Source organism: Oncorhynchus mykiss, chromosome 4 (genome assembly GCF_057628025.1).
Source record: "Oncorhynchus mykiss isolate SJ-2025 chromosome 4, ASM5762802v1, whole genome shotgun sequence".
NCBI lineage: Eukaryota > Metazoa > Chordata > Actinopteri > Salmoniformes > Salmonidae > Oncorhynchus > Oncorhynchus mykiss.
In genome coordinates, this window is record NC_143025.1 from 39,525,107 (window position 1) to 39,545,319 (window position 20,213).

Genomic DNA, 20,213 nt, shown 5'->3' on the forward strand with positions numbered 1-20,213 from the left:
CATAATCACAAAGAGAAAACAGGCTTTTAGAAATTTTTGCAAATGTATTTAAAAAAACCCAGATACCTTATATACATAGGTATTAAGACCCTTTGCTATTTAACTCAAAATTGAGCTCCGGTGCATCCTATTTCCAATGTTCATCCTTGAGATGTTTCTACAACTTGATTGGAGTCCACCTGTGGTAAATTCAATTGATTGGACATGATTTGGAAAGGCACTCACTTTTCTACATTAAGGTCCCACAGTTGACAGTGTATGTCAGAGCCAAAACCAAGCCATGAGGTGGAAGGAATTGTCCTTAGCGCTCCGAGACAGGATTGTGATGAGGCACAGATCTGAGGATGGGTACAAAAAAATGTCTGCAGCATTGAAGGTCCCCAAGAACACAGTGGCCTCCATCATTCTTAAATGGAAGAAGTTAAATGCAAGATGGCGCAGACAGATGGCCCGACAGAGAAGGTTGCCTCGCTTCAAGTCCTTAGGAAACTATGCAGTAATTTGTTTTTTATTGATTATTTCTTACATTGTTATCCCAGAAAATCGTAAGTGTTATTACATACAGTCGGGAAGAACTATTGGATATAAGAGCGACGTCATCTTACCAACATTATGCCAGGAATACGACTTTCCCTAAGCAGATCCTTTGTTCGGACCTCCACTCTGGACATTGGATCTAATCCCAGAGGCTGACCCAAAACAACGTCGTCGCCGCATGAGAGGCAGACAGAGCGGTCTCCTGGTCGCACACTATCCATCGCTTCTGAGCTTATTACTCGCCAATGTCTAATCTCTAGACAACAAGGTGGACGAAATTAGGGCACGAGTTGCCTTCCAGAAAGACATCAGAGATTGTAACATAATCTGTTTCATGGAAATATGACTCACTCGGGATATGTTGTCAGAGTCGTGACAGCCACCAGGTTTCTTCATGTGTCGCGCTGACAGAAACTAACATTTCTCTGGTAAGAAGAAGGGAGGGGTTATATGCTTCATGATTAACGACTCATGGTGTAATCATAACAACATATAGGAACTCAAGTTCTTTTGTTCACCTGACCTAGAATTCCTTGCAATTAAATGCAGACCGCATTATCTACCAAGATAATTCTCTTCGATTATAGTCACAGTCATGTATATACTTCAACGGCCCTGAAAGAACTTCACTGGACTCTATGTAAACTGGAAACCATATATCCTGAGGCTGCATTTATTGTAGCTGGTGATTTTAAGAAAGCTAATTTGAGAACAAGGCTACCTAAATTCTACTAGCACAGTAATTGTAGCACCTGCTCAAGCAAAACACTGGACCACTGCTCTAACTTCCGCGACGCAAACACGGCCCTCCCCCGCCCTCGTTTTGCAAATCTGACAATGACACCTTGTTGCTCCCCTCCTATAGGCAGAAACTAAAACAGGAAGCGCCCGTGATTAGGTCTATCCAAAGCTGGTCTGACTAATTGGATTCCATGCTTCAAGATTGCTTCGATCAAGTGGACTGGGATATTTTCCGGGTAGCCTCAGACAATAACATCCACGTTAGCTGACTCAGTGAGTGAGTTTATTAGGAAGTCCATTGGAGATGTTGTACCCAGTCTGACTATTAAAACCTTTCCTAACCAGAAACCGGTGTCCCCGGTGTCCCCGGTGCGTGTGCATAGCCCGGTGCGGTACATTCCAGCTCCTTGTAACGGCCGGGCTAGAGTGGGCATCGAGCCAGGTGCCATGAAGCCGGCTCCTCGGGCCGTCATATATGGCACCAGCCTTACACATGGTGTCCCCGGTTCGCCTGTACAGCCCAGTGCGGGCTATTCCACCTCGCCGCACTGGTCGGGCTACGGGGAGTATTCAACCAGGTAAGGTTGGGCAGGGTCGGTGCTCCAGATCTCCAGTGCGCCTTCTCTGTCCGGTCTATCCGGTGCCATCTCCACGCACCGGCACTCCGGTGGCAGCCCCCCGCACCGTGCCTCCTGTGCGTCACCAGAGCCCAGTTCTCCCTGTACCTCATCTCCGCACTCACACTGAAGTGCGTGTCCTCGGCCCAGTACCACCAGTGCCGGCACCATGCACCAGGCCTACAGTGCACCTCGTCTGTCCTGAGCTGCTAGAGTCTCCCGTCTGTCCTGAGCCGCCAGAGTCTCCCATTAGTCCTGAGCTGCCAGAGTCTCCCATTAGTCCTGAGCTGCCAGAGTCTCCCATTAGTCCTGAGCTGCCAGAGTCTCCCATTAGTCCTGAGCTGCCAGAGTCTCCCATTAGTCCTGAGCTGCCAGAGTCTCCCATTAGTCCTGAGCTGCCAGAGTCTCCCGTCTGTCCTGAGCTGCTAGAGTCTCCCGTCTGTCCTGAGCTGCTAGAGTCTCCCGTCTGTCCTGAGCTGCTAGAGTCTCCCGTCTGTCCTGAGCTGCTAGAGTCTCCCGTCTGTCCTGAGCTGCTAGAGTCTCCCGTCTGTCCTGAGCTGCTAGAGTCTCCCGTCTGTCCTGAACTGATAGTCTCCCGTCTGTCCTGAGCTGCTAGAGCCGCCAGTCTGTCCTGAGCCGTCAGAGCCGCCAGTCAGCCAGGAGCTGCCAGAGCCGTCAGTCAGCCAGGGGCTGCCAGAGCCGTCAGTCAGCCAGGGGCTGCCAGAGCCGTCAGCCAGCCAGGAGCTGCCAGAGCAGTGGGTATTTCGTGGGTTATTGTCTATGTGTAGTTGCCTGTGTCAGCACTCGTTATCATAGCGTCACGTTCGGTTTGTTGTTTTTGTTTCAGTGTTCTTTGTGTTTTTCGTCATTCAATAAAATAAAAACATTTTGTCCATTTAAAATAACATCAAATTGATCAGAAATACATTGTTAATGTTGTAAATGACTATTGTAGCTGGAAACGGCTGATTTTTAATGGAATATCTACATAGGCGTACAGAGGCCCATTATCAGCAATCATCACTCCTGTGTTCCAATGGCACGTTATGTTAGTTAATCCAAGTTTATCATTTTAAAAGGCTAATTGATCATTAGACAACCCTTTTGCAATTATGTTAGCACAGCTGAAAACTGTTGTTCTGATTAAAGAAGCAATATAACTGGCCTTCTTTAGACTAGTTGAGTATCTGGAGCATCAGCATTTGTGGGTTAGATTACAGGCTCAAAATGGCCAGAAACAAATAACTTTCTTCTAAAACTCATCTCATTCTTATTCTGAGAAATGAAGGCTATTCTATGCGTGAAATTGCCAAGAACCTGAAGATCTCGTACAATGCTGTGTACTACCCCCTTCACAGAACAGCACAAAATGGCTCTAACCAGAATAGAAAGAGTGGGAGGCCCTGGTGCACAACTGAGCAAGAGGACAAGTACATTAGAGTGCCTGTTGAGCAAGTCCTCAACTGGCAGCTTCTTTAAATAGTACCCGCAAAACACCAGTCTCAATGTCAACAGTGAAGAGGCGACTCCGGGATTCTGGCTTTCTTGGCAGAGTTCCTCTGTCCTGTGTCTGTGTTCTTTTGCCCAGCTTAATCTGTTATTTTTCTTGGCCAGTCTGAGATATGGCTTTTTCTTTGCAACTCTGCCTAGAAGGCCAGAGTCCCGGAGTCGCCTCTTCACTGTTGACGTTGAGAATGGTGTTTTGCCGGCACTATTTAATGAAGCTGCCTTTTTTGCTTAAGTTTTCATGTACTGAATGTTTCCATCCCATGTAGGTTAGTCTACATGATTAGATTATTATGGATACAGTGCTTTCGGAAAGTATTCAGACCCCTTCACCTTTTCCACATTTTGTTATGTTAGCCTTATTCTAAAATGGATTAAATCATTTTTAGAAGTTTTTAGAAATGGTTGCAATTTGAAAACAGAAATAGGTTATTGACATAAGTTTTCAGACCGTTTACTCAGTACTTTGTTGAAGAACCTTTGTCGGCGATTACAGCCTCGAGTCTTCTTGGGTTGTCATTCAGTCGTGTTTTTTCATCTCTAGCTGCTGCTCAAATGTACTTCTTCCCTTCTCTCACTTCCCAGGCTGGTCTCTCAAGAACCTCAAGAGGGACTAGACCCCTGTTGTTTTATGTTTGTATAAACGGGGCATGATGATGTCTGCTCTGTAACAATCAAAATGCACTATCTTGAGTTCATATGCACGCCACTTGGCAAAAATACTATGAGTATTATAATGCATAAAACTGACAAATCGTAATGGCTCAGCCTGCCTCTGGTGCTGTTGTCATGCCAACGCCTCTGCCACGACAGGGCCTAGGCAGAGCTATGAAACAGTACACATTGAACCCAAAATTCTGTACACTCTCTGTACACTCTCTCACACACACACACACACCTATCGCCTGGCGAGGAGGAGATGAGACATCAGTTGCATTGGAGGCTACTGTCATATATACATATATTCATACACATAGCTCATATTATACAGCGCCAAACTTATCCGCTTGACTCAAGTCATTGCACGCACCCCTGTTCGAACAGGAAGCACCCTACCCCCAGCCATAAACTGCCAGTTTCAGTCCCTACCTCACGATCCCCTGACACATAAATACCTTCTTGCATAAACACACACACTCCATCCCCCCCTCTACTGGTCGGGTGCCCAGAGCAGAAGGCTCTGCTGTGCACCATAGGGGCTCCTGCTCTGGCTGGAGCAGGTCCGCCTCCAACCCTTCGGGACCAGTCAGAAGACCACCATGACAAGACTCCACCTACATTATTCTATGTATAAAAACTGTTGTAACCTTTGTCTAAGCCCTTTTTCAGCTAACTCCATTTTGAGCGAAATGAATCAGGTCCGTGCACGTTAAAACTGCAGGGCAAGATATCTTTTGACTCAATAAACTGCCTTTTTGTTACAACTGAAATCAACTCTGTCCAGAGTCCATGATTTGGTCTCACTCTCCTGTAAGTAAATCATCAACACTACTGAGGGGAGGACGGCTCATAATAATGGCTGGAATGGAGTCAATGGCATGGTATCAAACATGTGGTTGATGCCATTCCATTGCCTCCATTGAAGCCATGATTATGAGCCGTCCTTCCCTCAGCAGCCTCCACTGATCAGTTGACATGAGCAGATCCTGTTGGTCACACAGCAGTTACATTTGAAGTCGGAAGTTTACATACACCTTAGCCAAATACATGTCAACTCAGTTTTTCACAACTACTGACATTTAATCCTAGTAAAAAGTCCCTGCCCTAGGTCAGTTAGGATCACCACTTAATTTTAAGAATGTGAAATGTCAGAATAAAAGTAGAGATTTATTTCAGCTTTTATTTCTTTCAACAACATTCCCAGTGGGTCAGAAGTTTACATACACTCAATTAGTATTTGGTAGCATTGCCTTTAAATTGTTTATCTTGGGTCAATCGTTTTCGGGGAGCCTTCCACAAGCTTCCCATAATGAGTTGGGTGAATTTTGGCCCATTCCTCCTGACAGAGCTGGTGTAACTGAGTCAGGTTTGTAGGCCTCACTGCTCGCACATGCTTTTTCATTTCTGCCCACACATTTCCTATTGGGATGACCACCCCAATACCTTGACTTGGTTCTCCTTAAGAGATGTTGCCACAACTTTGGAAATATGCTTGGGGTCATTGTCCATTTGGAAGACCCATTTGCGACCAAGCTTTAACTTCCTGACTGATGTCTTGAGATGTTGCTTCAATATATCCACATAATGTTCTTTCCTCATGATGCTATCTATTTTGTGAAGTGCACCAGTCCCTCCTGCAGCAAAGCACCTGCACAACATGATGCTTTGTGGTTGAAATGATGTTCTTCGGCTTGCAAGCATCCCCCTTTTTCCTCCAAACATAACGATGGTCATTATGGCCAAACAGTTCTATTTTTGTTTCATCAGACCAGAGGACATTTCTTCAAAAAGTACAATCTTTGTCACTATGTGCAGTTGCAAATTGTAGTCTGGCTTTTTTTATGGCGGTTTTGGAGCAGTGGCTTCCTTGCTGAGCAGCCTTTCAGGCCTTTCTATATAAGACTAGTTTTATGGTGGATATAGATACTTTTGTACCTGTTTCCTCCAGCATCTTCACAAGGTCCTTTGCTGTTGTTCTGGGATTGATTTGCACTTTTCGCACCTAAGTACGTTCATCTCTTGCAGACACTCTCCTTTCTCAGTGTCTCCCCCTGCTTTCTCCACCCTCTGTCTCCCCCTGCTTCCCCCTGCCTCTGTCTCCCCCTGCTTTCTCCTGCCTCTCCCTTTCCCCATCCTTTTCCCACCTTCCCCATTCCCCTTGCTTTCTTGTGCCTCCCTCTGTCCCCCTGCTTTCTCCTGCCTTCCCTATGTCCCCCTGCTTTCTCCTGCCCCTGTCTCCCCCTGCTTTCTCCTGCCTCCCCTTGCTTTCTCCTGTTTTCTCCCATCTGTCTTCTGACAGCTCCACTGAACTGTACTCCCCCAGTTCCTCACTCTCTCTGTGGATATGCTCGCTATCTGTTTTTATTTCACTGGAGAACTCAAGTGGTTGCAGTTATAGACCAAGTCCCCAATCCCCCACCCTAAACAGCAGATGCTTAGGAAGTGGAGGATTGGAGGGGTATTGTTACAGTTATTCAGTGTTATTCTGCTGTGCGTCATTCACAGAAAAGGAGCCAACCAGACACTGAAAAATCAAACATAACTTAATCTTAACGGCCTGGAACACAACAGCAGCAACAGATGCTCTGCAGAGGGGGGAGTGTGTGTGTTTGTGTGTGTGTGTGTGTGTGTGTGTGTGTTCGCACTAGGCTTGGGCGGTATACCTTGTCTTTCAAAGATAATTCGTAAAAAATCCAAATAACTTTACAGATTTTCATTGTAAAGGGTTTAAATCAAATCAAATCAAATTTATTTATATAGACCTTCGTACATCAGCTGATATCTCAAAGTGCTGTACAGAAACCCAGCCTAAAACCCCAAACAGCAAGCAATGCAGGTGTAGAAGCACGGTGGCTAGGAAAAACTCCCTAGAAAGGCCAAAACCTAGGAAGAAACCTAGAGAGGAACCAGGCTATGTGGGGTGGCCAGTCCTCTTCTGGCAGTGCCGGGTGGAGATTATAACAGAACATGGCCAAGATGTTCAAATGTTCATAAATGACCAGCATGGTCAAATAATAATAAGGCAGAACAGTTGAAACTGGAGCAGCAGCACGGCCAGGTGGACTGGGGACAGCAAGAAGTCATCATGTCAGGTAGTCCTGAGGCATGGTCCTATTGCTCAGGTCCTCCGAGAGAGAGAAAGAGAGAATTAGAGAGAGCACGCTTAAATTCACACAGGACACCGAATAGGACAGGAGAAGTACTCCAGATATAACAAACTGACCCTAGCCCCCGACACATAAACTACTGCAGCATAAATACTGGAGGCTGAGACAGGAGGGGTCAGGAGACACTGTGGCCCCATCAGAGGACACCCCCGGACAGGGCCAAACAGGAAGGATATAACCCCACCCACTTTGCCAAAGCACAGCCCCCACACCACTAGAGGGATATCTTCAACCACCAACTTACCATCCTGAGACAAGGCTGAGTATAGCCCACAAAGATCTCCGCCACTGCACAACCCAAGGGGGGGCGCCAACCCAGACAGGAGGACCACATCAGTGAATCAGTGACGCACCCCCTCCAGGGACGGTATGAGAGAGCCCCAGAAAGCCAGTGACTCAGCCCCTGTAATAGGGTTAGAGGCAGAGAATCCCAGTGGAAAGAGGGGAACCGGCCAGGCAGAGACAGCAAGGGCGGTTCGTTGCTCCAGAGCCTTTCCGTTCACCTTCCCACTCCTGGGCCAGACTACACTCAATCATATGACCCACTGAAAAGATTAGTCTTCAGTAAGGACTTAAAGGTTGAGACCGAGTTTGCGTCTCTGACATGGGTAGGCAGACCGTTCCATAAAACTGGAGCTCTATAGGAGAAAGCCCTGCCTCCAGCTGTTTGCTTAGAAATTCTAGGGACAGTTGGGAGGCCTGCGTCTTGTGACCGTAGCGTTCGTGTAGGTATGTACGGCAGGACCAAATCAGAGAGATAGGTAGGAGCAAGCCCATGTAATGCTTTGTAGGTTAGCAGTAAAACCTTGAAATCAGCCCTTGCTTTGACAGGAAGCCAGTGTAGGGAGGCTAGCACTGGAGTAATATGATCAAATTTTTTGGTTCTAGTCAGGATTCTAGCAGCCGTATTTAGCACTAACTGAAGTTTATTTAGTGCTTTATCCGGGTAGCCGGAAAGTAGAGCATTGCAGTAGTCTAACCTAGAAGTGACAAAAGCATGGATTAATTTTTCTGCATCGTTTTTGGACAGAAAGTTTCTGATTTTTGCAATGTTACGTAGATGGAAAAAAGGGGTCCTTGAAATGATCTTGATATGTTCTTCAAAAGAGAGATCAGGGTCCAGAGTAACGCCGAGGTCCTTCACAGTTTTATTTGAGACGACTGTACAACCATTAAGATTAATTGTCAGATTCAACAGAAGATCTCTTTGTTTCTTGGGACCTAGAACAAGCATCTCTGTTTTGTCCGAGTTTAAAAGTAGAAAGTTTGCAGCCGTCCACTTCCTTATGTCTGAAACACATGCTTCTAGCGAGGGCAATTTTGGGGCTTCACCATGTTTCATTGAAATGTACAGCTGTGTGTCATCCGCATAGCAGTGAAAGTTAACATTATGTTTTCGAATGACATCCAGAAGAGGTAAAATATATAGTGAAAACAATAGTGGTCCTGAAACGGAACCTTGAGGAACACTGAAATTTACAGTTGATTTGTCAGTCAGAGGACAAACCATTCACAGAGACAAACTGATATCTTTCCGACAGAAAAGATCTAAACCAGGCCAGAACTTGTTCGTGTAGACCAATTTGGGTTTCTAATCTCTCCAAAATAATGGAATTAAACACTGTTTCCCATGCTTCTGCAATGAACCATAAACACTTAATGAACATGTACCTGTGGAACGGTCGTTAAGACACTAACAGCTTACAGACGGCAATTAAGGTCACAGTTATGAAAACTTAGGACACTAAAGAGGCCTTTCTACTGACTCTGAAAAACACCAAAAGAAAGATGCCAGGGTCCCTGCTCATCTGCGTGAACGTGCCTTAGGCATGCTGCAAGGAGGCATGAGGACTGCAGATGTGGCCAGGGCACTAAATTGCAATGTCCATACTGTGAGATGCCTAAGACAGCGCTACAGGGAGACAGGACGGACAGCTGATCGTCCTTGCAGTGGCAGACCACGTGTAACAACACATGCACAGGATCGGTACATCCGAACATCACACCTGTGGAACAGGTACAGGATGGCAACAACAACTGCCAGAGTTACACCAGGAACGCACAATCCCTCCATCAGTGCTGTCTGTCCGCAATAGGCTGAGAGAGGCTGGACTGAGGGCTCGTAGGCCTGTTGTAAGGCAGGTCCTTACCAGACATCACTGGCAAATCAAATCATCAAATCAAATCAAATTTTATTTGTCACATACACATGGTTAGCAGATGTTAATGCGAGTGTAGCGAAATGCTTGTGCTTCTAGTTCCGACAATGCAGTAATAACAAGTAATCTAACTAACAATTCCAAAACTACTGTCTTGTACACAGTGTAAGGGGATAAAGAATATGTACATAAGGATATATGAATGAGTGATGGTACAGAGCAGCATAGGCAAGATACAGTAGATGGTATCGAGTACAGTATGTACAAATGAGATGAGTATGTAAACAAAGTGGCATAGTTTAAAGTGGCTAGTGATACATGTATTACATAAGGATACAGTCGATGATATAGAGTACAGTATATACGTATGCATATGAGATGAATAATGTAGGGTAAGTAACATTATATAAGGTAGCATTGTTTAAAGTGGCTAGTGATATATTTACATCATTTCCCATCAATTCCCATTATTAAAGTGGCTGGAGTTGAGTCAGTGTCAGTGTGTTGGCAGCAGCCACTCAGTGTTAGTGGTGGCTGTTTAACAGTCTGATGGCCTTGAGATAGAAGCTGTTTTTCAGTCTCTCGGTCCCAGCTTTGATGCACCTGTACTGACCTCGCCTTCTGGATGATAGCGGGGTGAACAGGCAGTGGCTCGGGTGGTTGATGTCCTTGTTGATCTTTATGGCCTTCCTGTGACATCGGGTGGTGTAGGTGTCCTGGAGGGCAGGTAGTTTGCCCCCGGTGATGCGTTGTGCAGACCTCACTACCCTCTGGAGAGCCTTACGGTTGAGGGCGGTGCAGTTGCCATACCAGGCGGTGATACAGCCCGCCAGGATGCTCTCGATTGTGCATCTGTAGAAGTTTGTGAGTGCTTTTGGTGACAAGCCAAATTTCTTCAGCCTCCTGAGGTTGAAGAGGCGCTGCTGCGCCTTCTTCACGATGCTGTCTGTGTGAGTGGACCAATTCAGGTTGTCTGTGATGTGTATGCCGAGGAACTTAAAACTTGCTACCCTCTCCACTACTGTTCCATCGATGTGGATAGGGGGGTGTTCCCTCTGCTGTTTCCTGAAGTCCACAATCATCTACTTAGTTTTGTTGACATTGAGTGTGAGGTTATTTTCCTGACACCACACTCCGAGGGCCCTCACCTCCTCCCTGTAGGCCGTCTCGTCGTTGTTGGTAATCAAGCCTACCACTGTAGTGTCGTCCGCAAACTTGATGATTGAGTTGGAGGCGTGCGTGGCCACACAGTCGTGGGTGAACAGGGAGTACAGGAGAGGACTCAGAACGCACCCTTGTGGGGCCCCAGTGTTGAGGATCAGCGGGGAGGAGATGTTGTTGCCTACCCTCACCACCTGGGGGCGGCCCGTCAGGAAGTCCAGTACCCAGTTGCACAGGGCGGGGTCGAGACCCAGGGTCTCGAGCTTGATGACGAGCTTGGAGGGTACTATGGTGTTGAATGCCGAGCTGTAGTCGATGAACAGCATTCTCACATAGGTATTCCTCTTGTCCAGATGGGTTAGGGCAGTGTGCAGTGTGGTTGAGATTGCATCGTCTGTGGACCTATTTGGGCGGTAAGCAAATTGGAGTGGGTCTAGGGTGTCAGGTAGGGTGGAGGTGATATGGTCCTTGACTAGTCTCTCAAAGCACTTCATGATGACGGATGTGAGTGCTACGGGGCGGTAGTCGTTTAACTCAGTTACCTTAGCTTTCTTGGGAACAGGAACAATGGTGGCCCTCTTGAAGCATGTGGGAACAGCAGACTGGTATAGGGATTGATTGAATATGTCCGTAAACACACCGGCCAGCTGGTCTGCGCATGCTCTGAGGGCGCGGCTGGGGATGCCGTCTGGGCCTGCAGCCTTGCGAGGGTTAACACGTTTAAATGTCTTACTCACCTCGGCTGCAGTGAAGGAGAGACCGCATGTTTTCGTTGCAGGCCGTGTCAGTGGCACTGTATTGTCCTCAAAGCGGGCAAAAAAGTTATTTAGTCTGCCTGGGAGCAAGACATCCTGGTCCGTGACTGGGCTGGATTTCTTCCTGTAGTCCGTGATTGACTGTAGACCCTGCCACATGCCTCTTGTGTCTGAGCCGTTGAATTGAGATTCTACTTTGTCTCTGTACTGGCGCTTAGCTTGTTTGATAGCCTTGCGGAGGGAATAGCTGCACTGTTTGTATTCGGTCATGTTACCAGACACCTTGCCCTGATTAAAAGCAGTGGTTCGCGCTTTCAGTTTCACACGAATGCTGCCATCAATCCACGGTTTCTGGTTAGGGAATGTTTTAATCGTTGCTATGGGAACGACATCTTCAACGCACGTTCTAATGAACTCGCACACCGAATCAGCATATTCGTCAATGTTGTTGTCTGACGCAATACCAAACATCTCCCAGTCCACGTGATGGAAGCAGTCTTGGAGTGTGGAGTCAGCTTGGTCGGACCAGCGTTGGACAGACCTCAGCGTGGGAGCCTCTTGTTTTAGTTTCTGTCTGTAGGCAGGGATCAACAAAATGGAGTCGTGGTCAGCTTTTCCGAAAGGGGGGCGGGGCAGGGCCTTATATGCTTCGCGGAAGTTAGAGTAACAATGATCCAAGGTCTTTCTACCCCTGGTTGCGCAATCGATATGCTGATAAAATTTAGGGAGTCTTGTTTTCAGATTAGCCTTGTTAAAATCCCCAGCTACAATGAATGCAGCCTCCGGATAAATCGTTTCCAGTTTGCAGAGAGTTAAATAAAGTTTGTTCAGAGCCATCGATGTGTCTGCTTGGGGGGGGGGTATATACGGCTGTGATTATAATCGAAGAGAATTCTCTTGGTAGATAATGCGGTCTACATTTGATTGTGAGGAATTCTAAATCAGGTGAACAGAAGGATTTGAGTTCCTGTATGTTTCTTTCATCACACCATGTCACGTTGGCCATGAGGCATACGCCCCCGCCCCTCTTCTTACCAGAAAGATGTTTGTTTCTGTCAGCGCGATGCGTGGAGAAACCCGTTGGCTGCACCGCTTCGGATAGAGTCTCTCCAGTGAGCCATGTTTCAGTGAAGCAAAGGATGTTACAGTCTCTGATGTCCCTCTGGAATGCTACCCTTGCTCGGATTTCATCAACCTTGTTGTCAAGAGACTGGACATTGGCAAGAAGAATGCTAGGGAGTTGTGCACGGTGTGCCCGTCTCCGGAGTCTGACCAGAAGACCGCCTCGTTTCCCTCTCTTTCGGAGTCGTTTTTTTGGGTCGCTGCATAGGATCCACTCCTTTGTCCTGTTTGTAAGGTAGAACACAGGATCCGCGTCGCGAAAAACATATTCTTGGTCATACTGATGGTGAGTTGACGCTGATCTTATATTCAGTAGTTCTTCTCGACTGTATGTAATGAAACCTAAGATGACCTGGGGTACTAATGTAAGAAATAACACGTAAAAAAACAAAAAACTGCATAGTTTCCTAGGAACGCGAAGCGAGGCGGCCATCCCTGTCGGCGCCGGAAGTCAACGTCACCTATGGGCACAAACCCACCGTTGCTGGACCAGACAGGACTGGCAAAGGACTGGCAAAAAGTGCTCTTCATTGATGAGTCACGGTTTTGTTTCATCAGGGGTAATTTGCGTTTATCGTCAAAGGAATGAGCGTTACACAGAGGCCTGCACTCTGGAGCGGGATCGATTAGGAGGTGGAGGGTCTGTCATGGTCTGGGGTGGTGTGTCACAGCATCATCGGACTGAGCTTGTTGTCATTGCAGGAAATCTCAATGCTGTGCATAACAGGGAAGATATCCTCCTCCCTCATGTGGTACCCTTCCTGCAGGCTCATTCTGACATGACCCTCCAGCATGACAATGCCACCAGCCATACTGCTTGTTCTGTGCGTGATTTCCTGCAAGACAGGAATGTCAGTGTTCTGCCATGGCCAGCGAAGAGCCCGGATCTCAATCCCATTGAGCACGTCTGGGACCTGTTGGATCATATGTCTGTGGAACTTGTTCAGTTTATGTCTGTTGTTGAATCTTATGTTCATACAAATATTTACACATGTTAAGTTTGCTGAAAATAAACGCAGTTGACAGTGAGAGGACGTTTTTTGTTGTTGCTGAGTTTATGTATAACTTTATGAGCCGGATTGCCTGTCTTTGCAATTTCTTAATTTTCGTCTAAGCTCATTAGCATATTTAGCGAGCAGCTTCCATAGAAATTCACTGTTACTTGTGCTAATTTTGTTAGCATTCTGGAAATGGATGCCCAATGGGATTTCTTTGTGTTTTTTGGCGCCCCTTTGTGTACTAAGCCGGTAATACCAGGACGAGAGAAGGACAGTATGACGATATGAAAATCTGGATACCGCTCAACCCTAGCTCGCACGCTCAAATATAGAGCTCTGTGAAGGGCTCTGCTTATAACTCCAGAGAGAATGGGACTTTGGGAGAGGGGTGGGTGTGTGTGAGAGAGAGAGAGCCCCCTCACTGAGGCAGAAGAATGCTCCCTCTGTGTCGCAGACCTGTTTTATTTCTGAGGGGTGCGTGACACCAGGCAATGATTTCTGAAGTCTATAGTAAAACAATCAATCCATCCAATGACCTCAACACACACGAAAGGAGAAAAAAAGAAGAAAGGAATGACCATCAAATTGGTCACGCTATGAAGATGAAAAAACTCCCTCAGTACCCCCTTGTCCCCATTCCCAGAATTGGGATTTCCCCCCCCCCCCACACTTTTCCCTACAACGAGTAATCAAGGGAAACAAGTGGTTGTTTATGTCTGTTCGGTTCGCCAAGCCCAAGAAAGGGGCTGTTAATTCAGTGGAGTGGGCCAGAGCAGGCCAGGGGAGCGCTAGACTGGAGCGTTTCACAGCTCTGGGTGATTGGGTCTGAATGCTGTTGCTTTCTGGGGTCTGCTGATCATACTACTCATAGCACGCGAGACGAACGAGACAATGAGTAATGTAACTGCAATGGACGAGAGAGAGAGTGTTGAGGGAGAGAGCGTTGAGGGACTCATTCCTGGTTGAAAGCAGGCTAGTTCTAGCCTGGTCACATATATCATTGTGCTGTCTTGCCAACACTTCAATGACAGCAATGGAGTTGGCAAGACCGCAGAAACAGATCTGGGACCAGGGTAGGCTAGTTCCAGACACACAGTGCAGTATTTCTTTGGCCTGTACTGTAGTTAGTCTGGTTTGGTCCAGCCATGGCTGTGTTCCTATGGGCTGCACCCACTTGGCACACACTGGTTAAATCAACGTTGTTTCTAACGTGGAATAGACGTTGAATTGGCGTCTATGTCCAGTGGGTAGCTTTGTCTGGCCGGGCATCCTTCTCCACTCCTCCTGGAAGCCGAGAGAGGTTTCTTTACGGTCACTGAATACCACAGCCACAGCACTCAGACATGACTCAGCTAGCGCTCACGTCCCAGACACACATATGGCTCTTCCATCACATCACACAGGCCAGGGCTGGAGACAGTCTCACTGCCTTAGGCTATTCAAGCCAGGGCTCAGGGCAGGCCACCACTCACGAACAGCGTAGGGGCATTCACTGGAGAAATAGGATTCTAATTGATTTTTTTCTACTGTAGCCCAGAGCTATTGATATACAGTACATGGTTCTATACGGCTCTGCTGTAGCCTATACTGTATATTTATACATGGATTACATTACATGTAATGTCTTATAGCAGACATTATTTATACAGCAGACAAGTAAAGTGTCTCTGATGTAACATATCTTACTGATCTCATAATAAACTTTTATAGCAGACCTTGACTTGCTCAATCTCAGGCCATGGTCACCATTTGAAAGTCTGATGACAGTCACAGATACTCTGAGTGCTTTCCTCCAGTCTTCTGTTGGAGGCTGGAGGTTGGTAGGAGAAGGCAGGAGAAAACTAGTACTCTGTCTCAAATGGCACCCAATCCCCTATTTAGTGCACTACTTTTGTCAAAGGCTCATCTGGAATAGGGTACCATTTGGGAGGCATCCTAGACCCCAGGACCCTCAGGGTCTCCCTCCACCCTGAGACACATACAGTGTCGTGGAAAAGTATTTGCCCTCTTTCCGACTCTCTGTTTTTGCGTATTTTTGATACTGAATGTTAAAATAATCTTCAACCAAAACCTAATATTAGATAGAGGGAACCTGAATTTACAAATCTAAAAAAAAATAGATACTTATTTGATTTATTTAATTTAAGTTATGCAACACTCAATTCCCCTGTGTGAAAAAAGAATTGCCCCCTTACACTCAATAACTGTCTGTGCCACCTTTACCTGCAATGACAGAAACCAAATGAATTAAGGCAAGTCATCCATGGTCCTGGGGCAGCAAAGCATCCCCAAACCATCACACTACCACCACCATACTTGACCGTTGTTATGAGGTTCTTGCTGTGGAATGCAGTGTTTGAATTTCGCCAGACATAATGGGACCCATTGTCGTTGACTCAAGTTTGCCAAAAAAAGCACCTGGAAACACCTGGATGATCATCAAGACTCTTGGAAGAATGTTCTATGGACAGATGATTCAAAAGTATAACTTTTTTGGACAACATGGGTCCCATTATGCCTGGCGAAACCCAAACACTGCATTCCACAGTAAGAACCTCATACCAACGGTCAAGCATGGTGGTGGTGGTGTGATGGTTTGGGGATGCTTTGCTGCCTCAGGAACTGGATGACTTGCCTTAATAGAAGGAACCATGAATTCTGCTCTGTATCAGAGAATTCTACAGGAGAATGTAAGGCTATCCCTTTGTGAGCTGGAGCTGAAGCGCATTTGGATCATGGAGGAAGACATTGATCCAAAACACACAATCAAGTCTACATGAAAATGACAAAAAAGCAACAAGTTAGAAATGTTGTAATGGCCTAGTCAAAATCCAGACATAATCCCACTTGAAATGTTGCGGCAGGACTTTGAAACTAGCAGTTCATGGGGTGTTGCGTAACTTTGTTTATGAAATAAACGAAATAAGTATGCCATTGTTGTGTTATTTGTTCACGGAGATTCCATTGATCTAATATTAGGTTTTGGTTGAAGATCAAAAGTAGAGAAAATTAGAAAGGGGGCAAATACTTATTCACTGCACTGTTACGTCACCCAGCTCTCCTCCTAATTGGCCTCAGGGATACAAGTGGATCATCTAGCCACACACACAGATAATAGGTTCAGTGGTGTGCCAAAAATGTTTTAGCTATTTTCACTATCACAATTATTGGCGCACTTGTTGGCGTGAAAGGGATGGGTTCTGATGAATAAACAAGTTGTGGGTGTGTTGAGGCTTGGCCCCTCACTGGCCAATCAGAACGTGCCCTATGGTGAAAATATTTGGTTTCTTCAAGCTATGTGTTTACGGTCTTTTATGTATTACCTTGGAATCAACTCCAATTCCATTGTTAGTCCGTTATAGTTTGTTAAATGGCTTACAGGAACAAAATAACTAAATGTAGACCTATCTTTGCTAAATACGTTAACTTCAACCCATTTGCAGTCCACATTGCTCTACGTAATTGCACGGCTTCAATAGCATTCACACTGATATAGGGTCCAGACCTACTGGAAATTGCATTATGGCTGAGCATGGACATGATAAACGTTGTCAATAAGCACAATTCATTATTGATAAGGCCTAAAAAGACAGAAAATGTTGAATTAAATTCTAAACAAAACTTAACTTGTTTTAAATAGGCTATTTCACACATCCATCATTTCTCCCCGTGGGCATATAATGTTAAAACAACGCAGACAGACTATGGAGGGTTTTTGCGCACATCCAAATGTTTCACAGGAACTGGACAAAGCACCAATATAAAGAGAAAGGGAGAATATCCACTCATCGTTGTCCAAATAGGCCTATGTTTTATGAACGTAATCGCACGACATGGTTCATGCTTGAAACCATAAAGCCAGGAAGGCGAATCATTCTAATGATATCCTAAAATGGCCATTATATTTAAAAAAAAAGGCAGGCATCGCTGTTGAACCCAACCGTCGTTACAGTAGGCCTAAGGGAGGGCTTGGGTTTTGAACAAATGAAACGGAAAACAAGCCGTTTTTACAGGTTACAGATCACGTCTAAACACGAGGTTCACCGGCATTCACCAAAGGTTTCATGATGGGCATGGACACGTAGCCCACATCATGGAGGGGGATTTATGGACGTCCAAAAAGAGACCTGCGTGGCTAAAATAATGTGGACCTGCCTACAATGCATAGGTGAACAGTGAATGTCAGTTTTACTCCTCTCAAACTTTGTATTTATGTTTGTTGATTCAGATTTTTTTCCCAAGTGTACTCAGGAGCCAAACCCTTTATTGACAAATTTGACTACTTTGCGTTTGCATTGGGCAGACAAGAAAATGCCTTAATTGAGAGGTGGGGAGTCTATGCTTGGTTTTTAATCAAATACGAAGACATTTTAGTGTTTCTAAATATGAAGTATACAGGCACCGAAAGCACATTAGGCTACTCTTGTTCCATGCACATATGGGCAATGTGCGTTACGGCTGGATAGGCTGCGTTTCCAATGTCAGAATTCATTCCATAACCAACTGGATTACCGCTAAATTAGCACTTTGGACATAGCTGCATGAAGTAGAGGTGCTGAGGGTGCTGCAGCACCACCTGAAAAATACAAATAATAGAATAATATATATACACTATATATGCAAAAGTATGTGGACACCCCTTCAAATCAGTGGAATTGGCTATTTCAGCCACACCCATTGCTGATAGATGTATAAAATCGAGCACATACCCATGCGATCTCCATAGACAAATATTGGCATTATAATGGCCTTACTGAAGAGCTCAGTGACTTTCAACTGTCATAGGATGCCACCTCTCCAACAAGTCAGTTTGTCATATTTCTGCCCTGCTAGAGCTGCCCTGGTCCACTGTAAGTGCTATGCTATTATTGTGAAGTGGAAACGTCTAGGAGCAACAACGGCTCAGCCCCGAAGTGGTAGTCCACACAAGCTCACAGAACGGGAATGCCAAGTGCTGAAGCGCGTACCGTGTAAAAATCATCTGTCCTCGGTTGCAACACTCACGACCACATTCCAAATTGCGGTGGTGGTGTATAGCTTGCTGCCATTGGACTTTGGAGCAGGGGAACGTGTTTTTTGGAGTGATGAATCGCGGACTAATCTGGATTTGGCGGATGCCAGGAGAACGCTACCTGCCCGAATGCATAGTGCCAACTGTAAAGTTTGATGGAGGAGTTGTGCTGGAAATGTTTCATGTTTGTGCTTTTCTAATCACTCATTTCTGTGTTCTACTCATGTGCTTTTCTAATAACCGTTTTCTGTGTTCATGCAAGTGGCTGAAAGAACAAATCCTCACTATCAGTTGCTGCTATTTGGCAGTACGCCCAGACCTTTGTTTTGATAATGAAAGATATCTCAGTTTCAAGGTCTCAGCTTAGAGAGAAGAAGCATCATGAGGTATTGGTCTGTCACATGTTATGAACCAGCATTGGTCAGTCACATGAATGAAACAAAATGGCAATGATTAATTAATTATGCTAAATCATACAAATATAACTTGTCTGTGTATAGCAGTACATACGACAACTGCTGGGACTGCCCCAGCAGAGCTCCTGATTGAACATATGATATATGGTGTATTGAGTTGGTTGGGACCTCTCCAGCGCACTGATAATAAAGGATGATTAATTTAAGATTGACTGAGTGTACCTGGTGGTAATTTCGACGACGTGGTGATGAATTTCCACGACAGAGGAATATTCGTCTGGGGCTGTTTTTCATGGTTCGGGCTAGGCCCCTTAGTTTCTGTGACGGGAAATCCAAATGCTACAGCATACAGTGGCATTCTAGATGATTCTGTGCTTCCAAATTTGTGGCAACAGTTTGGGGGAAAATGGTTTGTCAAGATCGGTGTGGAGAAACTTGACTGACCTGCACAGAACCCTGACCTCAACCCCATCGAACACATTTAGGATGAATTGGAATGCCGACTGCGAGCCAGACCTAATCGCCCAACATCAGTGCCCGACCTCACTAATGCACTTGTGGCTGAATAGTAGAAGCAAGTCCCTGCACAATGTTCTAACATCTAGCGGAAAGCCCTCCCAGAAGAGTGGAGGCTGTTATAGCAGCAAAGGGGGGACCAACTCCATATTAATGGCCATGATTTTGGAATGAGATGTTAGATGAGCAGGTGTCCACATACATTTGGCCATGTAGTGTACTCTTTAGAATATTATTTTTTCCAACCCCAAACCTCTTCCTGCGGTTATGACTTTGGATCATGTTTTTAAGGACACACCTCAAATATTTCCTACCCACCCATCGGAGCGCAAGCGAGCTGATATAAAACAGGTAACTTGCCAAACCTGGCGTTAGGGCTGAAAAATGCCAGTGTGCCAGTTTTTACATTGTGAAATTGCAAACTAACTTGTGTTCGATACTAGCGCCGCCTTAACACCAGCCGACAATAGAGCCCTGAGAGTGGAGGAAGAAGGGGATAGAGTGAAATGGCAGGGCAAAGGTTACCTCCTTCCCTGCTGCTCGAGGCGAGCGACCCCCTGACACTTCAGCTGAGGTGTCTCTCTCTCCCCACCTGTTTATGATTTTGCACATGACCCATTACGACGAGCAGGTTTCATTTGAGCCTCTCATGGCTGCATTGACGTCAGAGGCCCCGCGGATCAGACACACACACACTCGCAAGTGCGCCGTGCACACACACTGTAAAAAATGAGGCTAAGTCATTTTCTGCACTCATCATCCACACATTTTTTGAGCTGGCCAGAAAGATCCCCACAGAGAGAAATATCTGTTTCTGTTTGTTTTTGGTTCATAGCCATCTGAAAGA